The sequence below is a fragment of the Buteo buteo genome, chromosome 17 (assembly GCF_964188355.1).
Source record: "Buteo buteo chromosome 17, bButBut1.hap1.1, whole genome shotgun sequence".
In the NCBI taxonomy this organism is placed as follows: domain Eukaryota; kingdom Metazoa; phylum Chordata; class Aves; order Accipitriformes; family Accipitridae; genus Buteo; species Buteo buteo.
In genome coordinates, this window is record NC_134187.1 from 12,337,797 (window position 1) to 12,348,420 (window position 10,624).

General features: G+C 44.4%; 1 protein-coding gene and 1 long non-coding RNA gene across 5 annotated transcripts in view; one reads left to right on the top strand and one right to left on the bottom strand.

Annotated features, from left to right (window-relative positions):
* The window catches only part of VSNL1 (visinin like 1), a 93,494-nt gene extending 92,436 nt beyond the window's left edge, over positions 1-1,058 (bottom strand). Inside the window, exon 1 of one of the 4 annotated variants that reach the window (XM_075049084.1) lies at positions 1,028-1,058. The gene's annotated coding sequence lies outside the window, so the exon portion shown is untranslated. Of the gene's footprint in view, positions 1-251; positions 367-917 lie in introns of those variants that run through there. The other 3 variants (XM_075049087.1, XM_075049080.1, XM_075049089.1) reach the window with 3 other exon arrangements.
* LOC142040819 (uncharacterized) lies at positions 25-6,288 on the top strand. The gene is made up of 3 exons (XR_012653305.1): positions 25-669; positions 2,691-2,780; positions 4,746-6,288. It is a non-coding gene; the product is annotated as an uncharacterized LOC142040819 (long non-coding RNA).
* Positions 6,289-10,624: the final 4,336 nt, after the last annotated feature.

A 10,624-nucleotide genomic window follows, 5' to 3' on the forward strand; every position in this document is an offset into this window, starting at 1 on the left:
CGCTTCTCACGCCTTCGTGTGGGAAATGACTGGGATCGCACACCAGCTTTTGTTATCTCCTCCCACCTCCATTTTCACTCCGGCTGATGCCCCAGTACACAGCAGGAGCGCGGCACCTCCACCCCGCACCCCCCCGGAGGGGCGAGGCGAGCGCACCCGCCTGCAAATGCAACCCGAGGCTTACCCTGCGAACACCTCCCAGGTTAAATGAAATCAAATAATAAAGGGGGGAACGAAAAAAAATCTCTTACGGGCAGTAAGAGTATGAATACGGCGATCGCAAGGATCGGGAGCACTTCTGCCTTCCCAGTGGGTGTGATGACCTTGCGAGGACTGCTCCTGCTCTTCGGTTTCGCACGCTTTTTTTTTTTTTTTTCCCCCTACTGGAAAAAAATAACGACCTTTTCGCTCTCTCTTTTCAAACGAGCAAGAACGGCAAAGACTTCCACTTTCACCAAAACATTTCCTAAGCGCAAACTGTTAAGCGGCAGATCAATGCCTCCTTTTGATGCTGTCGGCGCCGGTATCCGGATCGATGCGGGATTCGGTGCCTTAACCTCGCAACAGTTCACGGCAAACCGCTGCGGACACACTTTCCTTCCGTCTCGCCCGCGAAACAACTCCCGCACGCCGAGCCGACAAGACCAACCGCGCACGTCAACTTTCCCGGTGAGGACGATCCCCGAGGAGCGGCCGCGCTGACCGCACCGTCCCCGGCAGCCCCCGCCTCAGCCCCCGCCGCCCTCCTCGTGAGGAAAAACCTCGCGCGGGCCACCCTCAGACCCCGACCCCGCCGCCCGGCGGGCAGCCCGGCAAAGGTTCCCGCCCGCACCGAGCCCGGCGGGGCGGCTGCCGAGCCCGGAGCTCCGCCGGTTTATCCCCGCCGCCGCCGGCGGCGGCCCCCGGGGCGCACTTACAGAGGGCGCCGAGAGCTGTCCGCGCTGCGGAGGAGGGCGCTGGGCCGCGGGGTCCCGCCGGGGGGCTGGGGCCGGAGGGACGGCGGCTCGGTGCGCGCCCGCCCGCTCACCCGCCGCTCGCGCCGCAGCTCACTCCCCGCCGCCGCCGCCGCCGCCGCTGCCGCCGCCGCGCGCGCCCCCGCTCCGCCCCGCGCGCCGCCCGCCCGCCCCGCACTGCAGACCGCCGCCCCGCGCACGCCCCGCGCACGCGCCGCCCCCGCGCCCCGAGCATGCGCGCGGCCGCCCGCCCAGCCCGCCGCGGGCGTGAGGGAGAGGGAGCGCGGGCGCGGCGGGTCGAGGCGTCGCCTTGGCGGGGAGGGAGGGCGAAAGGGCGGGAGGGAAGAGGGGAGGCCCCGGGGGCGGGCGGAACGGGGCGGGGGGGGGCCGGGAACCCGCGGGGAGAGGGGGCAGGACCCCCCCTGCGGGGGGCCGGGGCTGCCGCCTCAGCGGGGTGGCCTCGGCGTCGCTCCCGCCCGCAGCGTGCCCCCGGGCGCTGCCGGCGGCCGGCGTCGTCCCCCGCCGTCACGCGTGGCCTTGCCTTGCGGGCTGCGCTCCAGCTGGCGGGTTTGTTATCCAGCCGGTGGAGCTGTCCGTCACCGCCACGCGTGCGGGGACACCGCCGCGCCGCGCCGGCTGCTGGTGGGTTGATGGCGGTGGTATCCCACCCGCGGAGCCACCTGTAGCCGTCATGCGTGCCTGGAGGCATCATCTTGCCTTGTAAGCCGCGCTTTCACGGGTGGCTCTTTTCCGCACACTTCGTACTGTAGCGTGGAAGTTAATGTGGGGTCGTCCAACTTGTGTCACGTTGTTCAGCCCTTTGATGTGAAATTCGACTGATCTCGCCCTTCGACATGGAATCCAACCGATGCTGCCCTTCCCTCGCTGTTGTCACTGTCGTCGCAGTAGTTGCTCTTCTGGCAGGAGTAACGATCAGGGCTCTTCAGACATCGCACAGAGTATAACTAATTGGTAGGCCCCTTCTAAGGCAAAGACATAGATACATGTTGACTTTCACGCATGGCAAGTTCTGTCACTGACTCTTTACAGTACGTAAATTAAGCGTATTTTAGCATGTCCTAAGTGTAACACTAGAGAAAGGAGACGGATACGGCAAGCAAGTAAAAGAAGGGCAAAATAATGACATACAAAAAAGAGTATCTAAATCAAGCCATGCCCATAAGGGCAAAATAATGACATGTATAAAAAAGAGTACCTAAATCAAGCCATGCCCATTTCTGTCTTGCCACTCATCATTTCAGAAGAAAACAGAAATGTGAAGATTGTGTAATACATGATAGACAGTAGTAATTCTTAGTTTATTGTTGAAATGCCCAAACAATTCAATTATAACACAAAGTGATGTGTTCGGTATCGTACAAATACAGGGGAAGCTACAGTATTTTCACTTTGCTAATGTAGACAATTGAATTCCTAGGTTTTCTTTGTGTGATAAGCAAAAATCACCAATTTTACACCCAGAAATACTTTTTGTGCATAAGACAATAATTTTAAGATTTTATGGTTTTTTAGGAACTTCCCAGTGCATTCCTCTTCCTCACTTCCTATTTTGATTTTCTGTACGTAAAAAAATGCAGCCTGAAAATGCTAAAAATTTAGGTTGATTCCAGACTTAGCACAAACAAACAGTTAGGGGGTGATTCACTTCACTGAGTATCTCTGAAATTCCTGTTTCATTTGTTCTGATTGATTTAAATTATTTTCTGTCATCTTCAGATTTTGCTACCTCATTGCTTGCTTGGCCTGCCAGATCATTAATAATCATCTTTAGCATAATGAACATTAGAGTGCTGTGGCATCTGCTTGGTAAGTTTTAACCACATTGTTCCCTCATATTTTCTGTCTCTTGTTCAGTTCTTGTTCAGTTCTTTTTGTCTTTTACCATCACAGTGCAACATTAATTCTGTGTGACCTATTTTGATGGTGTCCCTATTGCAGTTACTGCATGCCTTCATCTCGTCTTGGTATCTCTTCTAGGGGCAGCAGGGTAGCCATGGGGGTGCAGAGCTCTGTGTTGGCTATAAGACCAGGTATTTACTTGGTGTCTTAGCTGGGTTTTGCTGCTGTTTCGTTCTTTCACAACTACTACCGAGGTAACAGTATCTCAGTCAGCTGGTTGAAAGCTAGCTTAGGGTTGTCTGCTGGGTGACTGGCTCATATAGATGACATGCCTTTCAATATCATTAGGCGTCATCCTTTTCAAAAAGGTGCTGAGCATTTGCTTGCCCTCAGAAAATTACACGTTGAATTTTAAAACTTTGTGGCTAAGGAACATTTAAATAGGACTTTTCATATGTCATAATTTTTTTCCATTGAATTCAGTGGCAGAATTCCCATCTGCTACAAAAAAAGTGTGGATTAAGCAGAACATACTATGTAGTGTGTTTTCATGTCCGAGCTTCCCTGTCTACATTTAGACAAGTCTCTGTAAAATCAGGTTACTCAGGCTGTGTTTTCGAATGCATTTGAAAACATGATGCTCATTCAAAAAAAGAAGCATGCTAAGGTATTATTCTAGAAAACTTTGCCTTTTTTTTCATGTACTACATCACAGTAACAATGCAATACAAAATCCCATTTGAAAAGTAAATACACATATAAAACCTCCCCATTTGTGGTATTACTGCTTAGTCCAAAATGCCCACAAAGGAGCTTCATTTTGCTGTAAATCAACAATTTAATAAATGTTGCCTATTAAACCATGCATGGAATTATCATTAAAAAGGTAATAATGACATTATCAACAACTGTGCTATGATGACAAGTCTTAAGCTGTGCTGTCCTACACCGTATGCAATTGCTAAACGCTTTTGTAAACTGGGTATAAAAGTTTACCAGTTCAGACCGTTGGCATTTTCAGCCACTTAACATTAATTTTTAATCTAAGTAATTGATAATATTGTATTTTAGACTGTGGAGAATTAGATCCACTGCACTTGTTCATCATATAGATAATTGTAGGATTTTTCCTTTCTTGCTTTACAGTTCTTTGGATTTTCAAAATGAAGCTACTTGTTGCCATTTAGCAACTTTAAGTGGTTTTTGAAGCTAAAGAACAGATTGCTCATAATGGAGCTACAGCAATCTAAACAAAGCCAGGATATGACCCAAAGTTTTCTATTTAGTGTATGGGTTTTATTTTAGCATCAGAATGAACAGTGTAAATATAAGAATTCTTGGCTTATGAATGAATAGCACAAAAATGTAGGTACATGCTCCTTTTGCAGTCTGCCATGGCTTACATGGGTATCCTTTATGTTTTGCTTATGCCTTTGAAAGAAGCCAGGTGATGCCTGAAGCCTCTGATCTTGTCAAGGCAGATAGATAGGTATCTGCAGAGGGAAATTCAAAATCTAATGAAATCAAGGATCTTCCTCTCCTTTTTTCTCTCCCTTCTTTGCTCCAGAGTAGAGAATTCAGTATTAAAAGACACAGTAGTCTCTGAGTAGAATCACTATCTCAGCAGGTGGCTTACTGGTAATGAGATTTTTATTTTTTTTTTTTTTTTTTTTTTAGCATGACCTCCTGTTTTATAGACACCAATTTAATTGGAGAATAACATTTCAGGGATTGCGTTTTCCCCTCTCCCTTTTATGCTCAATACTTGCTAAGAAAATATTTGCGTATATATTTTACAAGAATCAACAGCAGAATAAATATAATGAGAAGGAATTTGAGTCTGTATCTACATCTACAGCTGTATACTTTATGTTCTGCCAGGCCTTTTGAAGGAATGACTTCCTTTCTCCTTTCTGTGTTCCCTTCATGCAGTTTCTGCACGCTGAAATATACTTGTCTGTTATGTGGGGAACTGAAAGCAGCAATGCGGCTGCAAGGATTGGCAGAAGGGAACTGCTTCAAGGCTCTATGATTAAATGAAGCTGCTGCAACACACTGCAGTTGGAAGAGGGTGAGATTCTTGATACTCAACAACAAACAACGAGTGTGACAGATTATCAGTTTCAAAATGACAGTAGATTGTCTTGCTTCTTTAATGTGCTATATATAATTATATTAAAATTACATTTTTATGTATATGTATTATCTTTCACATTCATCTCTCATTCATTTTTAAAAATGCCCCTAAGAATATAGATAAAATGTACTTTACTAATAAATCCAATTTTTCTTCTTTATGAAATGTAACAATGTTATGTATGCAGATCACTTTTGTATGTGTCAAACCAAATAATTTATAACTCAGTCTTTTTATTAATGAGATTATTGGTCTTCAATTTCTCAGGCTCACGGAATGAAATGTAAAGGAAATACCATTTATGTAACATCATCTCTGATGTTGTATAATACAGTCACAACTGGGGAGTACATGCAATGCCTAACTTTAGATACCTAAATTTGATAGCTAATTTTTTTGCGTATTTCCTTGCATTGCCTCTGGTGTCCATGAAAATGAAGAGAAGCCCTGACAAGGTCATTCAGACCAGGAACCTGGCTACCAAGAGTCAAGAAAAAATATATTTATGTTTAGGCACCTAAATGAAGTGTCTAAAGCTAAATGGCACGAGCCCAGGTTCCACTCCAGTAGGCTGTTTACCACAGAAGCTGTTCCAGTTGTTGTTCTTAAGTGAGGCATTTGCTCAAGTGGAAGTAAAAGGTTGACGTTCTGGACCTGAGAAATACAAGCTTCAGGTAAATAATGGGTGTTTAGAAGGATAGGAATGGCAAAACTTAGAAGCATTTCATTTTCTACGAATGTCCTAAACATAGCATCATGCTTTCCTCTGCCATTTAGCTCAAGGCAGAACTCTTACATATACAAAATAATTCCTGTGAAGTCAAAATGATCATGCAGTCTTGAGCTGTTCCAAGAGGGCTTTGTTTGCTTATTTGATCCATGAGTGATTGTCCTTAGCTAAAATATTGCAATAGTGACATGTAAAAAATTGGAAGGCAGCTATAGAAATAATAGTAAATAATAAAGGAAATAAAAGTAAAGGAATAGTCCACAAATTACAGATAGGTTAGCAGATTTATTAATAATGAAATACTTAGTTGTATCAACACACATCAAAACAAGCAAGATGCTACCTAACCTTTTTTTGGACACCAGATTATCTTAGTCTGTTTGCTTGCATTTTTGTTATTATTTTTATTACCAATGTTTGTTGTACAGTTCTGTATGATTAATAATACACTTCTGTGCTGTGATATGAATGTAGTTTCTACTAAAAAATGGCGGGTAGGGTAGAAGGAGAATAAAGGTTGCAGCAGGACTGTTTACTTGCTATGGACAAAATGTACTCAAATCTTGTGGACATGTAGGTAGGTATCTTTTTATAATTAAACTGCACTGTGAGACACGATGACTTCTCATAATAGTCTTTATTTCAGAAGTAATACTTTTTAATATAATCTGGTTTGAGAAAACAGCAGTGAATCAGCACTTTTGGACTATAATCGCAAAAGCAGGATGTACTGCTAAGAGTGGAGATACATCTCAGAAAGTAGGCTACTGGACATAAAATAAGTTCAAAACCAACAGACAGAAGTGTTCATCAAATAAAAGAGATGTTAAACAAAACATTGAAAAATTATTTCATAATTCCGTTTGCAATGAAATCCTTCCATCTGTAATACTAACTTGTCTTTTTCTGTTTCTGTTAACCCCTAAAATAAGTGCCAGTCCTCTACACATACCTTTCTGATTGCCAATATCTCTATTTGTCAAAATCATTCTGCTGCTTCTCTCCCCAAAATACATTGCACAGCATCTAGTCTGGTACCTGGTATCAGATGTCAGCTTAAGAAAAGCTTATCAAAAGCAAAGCAGTTACACATTGTTTCTTTCACGAGAACACCTCCCCTTCTAGTAGTTTCAAGTTTAGGAACCTGCAGAGCTGGAGCATACATTTGGATCAGAATACTTAACAGGTGCTGATGAGCTTCTTAGTCATTAATTTATCATATTTAAGTAATCTATATCTGTGGTTTCTGTAACTTCCTATTGCAATGAGTTCCACAGTTAACTATGCTTCAGATATGTTAAAAAAATATTCACCAATACCATTAATACAGAACCCATTTTTCACATTCAGTGGTGAAAAATGTAGTGCCACACTGAAAACAAGCTGTGCGATATCAGCATATTAATTTGAAGTAACTTTGAAAATACAAATCTATAAATATTTACTAAAATACATATTATACAAATATAAGAAATATTAATACTGAGCTAACTGTACTGATTTTCATTCTTTTCTATCTGATAAAAAGGAGAAGAAAACAACCACTTTTTAAGCTTGTAAATATGCCTGTAGCATATTGCATCACCATGTGTGCTTGCTGCAAAATTCAAGGGCCTTCCCTGAAAGTCAGGCCTCAGGGAGCACCAGGGGTATGCATGTACTGATGGATTATTATATTTGTTGTGGAAGATGAAGAGGGGTGGTGTTCAGAACCTGCCTTCTAAAACTCTTAAGAGCTTGAAAACCCTTTATCAGTGAGAACCATCTTAGGTGGTTTAGCCCTACTTCAGATACTGTTATGAAGTGTTTCTGCTTCCCTGAGCCTTCCTGAGTAACTCCTCCTCCCTTCTGAAGCCCTGTGGTTAGCCCTTATTGTTAAAATTCCATCCATTCTGTCTTCCCTCTCAGATGCCTGTCTGACTGTCCTGCATCGCTGTTTACTCCTTCATCCCTGGAATCTACCATGCTCTCTGCTGCATTGAATAACCCGTTACCTGGGGCAGAAGCCCTTTTCCAGAATGGCTGGTTGCTCCCAGAGGAGGATTGTGCCAAAAAATAAGAGAGGGTAGCTGCATACAAATGGTATTTTACAGTTCAAATGTGGCTTACTATCTTATGTAAGGAAAGAGAATTTTAATATTTTTACTTGCTCTTGTGATTTGTTTAGCACTGATAGAAAAGTAAACTAGGCAAAAGGGGGAACAGTCTGGTGTGGCTGTCATAAATGATTCTGTAGAAAGCCAGAACACTTCAAACAAATGCAGGAGATACTTTGCAAAACTTGTCTCAAATAAGCATTATCAACTTTTCTAGCTATGTTTATCATTCTGTGGTTGCCTGAGATAGCTATGTATGATTAATGAAAAATATTCATGCATTATTCCATACACTTGTTAGCTTATCCAAATTAGGTATAACATAGCAATAAGAAATGTTTGCTATGTGCTTAAAATCTTTTTTCATTTTAACATGGATTTTTATATATTTTTAACAATTTGGTAGTTTATTTCATGTTATACAGTACTGTACACTGTACAATTAATCTTCCTCCATTTTTCAGTTTCTTTACTGATCATGATTTTTGTACCCATAAGTATCTTCTGCTTGATGTCTAAATTACTGGTCAGCATACTTTAAGTCATTCCCAGGTGCTGTTTCATTAAATAATGAGGCCATTAGTATTTGTAATTTGGGAGGTGAACCAAAAATCATGGAGTAAGTTGAAATTAATTTAAAATCAACTCCCTGAGAAAAAAAGATTGCCCCTAGCTCATTATTATATGATTGCAGGCTGCTTCTAAGTAGTGTATTGTAATATAACACTGTACCACAATGAACAGCAAAGAAATGAAAGCAATATTGAGTTGGATGAGTTTTAATAAACCCAGAAAGTAATAGAGACTTTAGACTAGATATTTTAACTTACCATTATTTATAATATCTTTTCATCAGGTTTAACAAGGTCTGGGGAAATGCTGAGTATATTTTACTTCATGTAATCATAGAATGATAGAACGGTTTGTGTTGGAAGGGACCTTAAAGAACACGGGCGAGGACACCTTCCACTAGAGCAGGTTGCTCAAAGCCCCATCCAACCTGGCCTTGAACACTGCCAGGGATGGGGCATCCACAACCTCCCTGGGCAACCTGTTCCAGTGCCTCACCGCCCTCACAGTGAAGAACTTCTTCCTTATATCTAATTGTTGCAGTTTCACCCCAGCCAGCACTAAAGCACCAGGAGGGCGCTCCCTTCTCCCTCCTCCTCCCTGCCTGCTCTGGTGGGATGGGGAAGGGAATCAGAAAGGAGAAAAAAAAAAGGTAGAACCTTGTGGGCTGAGATAATGACAGTTCACTGGGACAACACAAGAAGAGAAATTACAATAGTAACAATAGTACAAATAAAAGAATATACAAAATGAGTGATGCACAGTGCAATTACTCACCACCCGGGACCTGACACTCTGCCACTTCCCCTGCTGTGATACCACCCGGACCCCAGCCCGTTCCCTGGTTATATACTGAGCATGACGTCACATGGTATGGCATAACACCTTGGCTAGTTCGGGTCAGCTGTCCTGGCTGTGCCCCCCCCAGCTTCCTGTGAAAACTCTATCCCAGCCAAACCCAGGACACTAATCTAAATCTATCCTCTTTCAGTTTAAAGCCATTACCCCTTGTCCTACTACTACATGCCTTTATAAAAAGTCCCTCCCCATCTTTCCTATAGGCCCGCTTTAGGTACTGGAAGGCCACTATAAGGTCTCCCCGAAGCCTTCCCATCTCCAGGCTGAACAACCCCAGCTCTCTCAGCCTGTCTTCATAGGCGAGGTGCTTCAGCCGCCTGATCGTCTTCGTGGCCCTCCTCTGGACCCGCTCCAACAGGCCCATGTCCTTCTTATGTTGGGGGCCCCAGAGTTGAATGCAGGACTGCAGGTGGGGTCTCACGAGAGCGGAGCAGATTGGGAGAATCACCTCCCTCGACCTGCGGGCCACGCTGCTTTTGATGCAGCCCAGGATAAGGTTGGCTCTCTGAGCTGCAGACACACATTGCCAGGTCATGTTGAGCTTCTTGTCAACCAACGTTCCCACGTCCTTCTCCTCAGGGCTGCTCTCAATCCATTCATCCCCCAGCCTGTATTCGTGCTTGGGATTGCCCCGACCCATGTGCAGGACCTTGCACTTGGCCTTGTTGAACTTCATAAGGTTGGCATGGGCCCACCTCTCCAGACTGTCCAGGTCCCTCTGGATGGCATCCCTTCCCTACAGCACGTTGACCGCACCACACAGCTTGGTGTTGTCAGCAAACTTGCTGAGGGTGCACTCAAGCCCACTGTCCACATCATCGACAAGGATGTTAAACAGCGCTGGTCCCAATACCGACCCCTGAGGAGCGCCACTCGTCACTGGTCTCTACTCAGGCATCGAGCCGTTAACTACAACTCTTTGAGTGCAACCATCCAGCCAATTCATCATCCACTGAGTGGTCCATCCGTCAAATCCATGTGTCTCCAATTTAGAGACAAGGATGTCATGTGGGACGGTGTCAAATGCTTTGCACAAGTCCAGGTAGATGACGTCTGTTGCTCTCCCCTTATCCACCAACACTGTAACCCCGTTGTAGAAGGCCACCAAATTTGTCAGGCACGATTTGCCCTTAGTGAAGCCATGTTGGCTGTCAACATTCACCTGCTTATTTTCCATGTGCTCTAGCATAGTTTCCAGGAGGGTCTGCTCCATGATATTGCCAGGCACAGATGTGAGACCGACTAGCCTGTGCTTCCCCGGGTCTTCTTTTTTTCCCCTTTTAAAAATGGGGGCTATGTTTCTCCTTTTCCAGTCAGTGGGAACTTCCCCAGACTGCCAAGACTTCTCAAATATGATGCACAGTGGCTTAGCCGCTTCATCTGCCAGTTCCCTCAGGACCTGTGGATGCATCTCATCAGG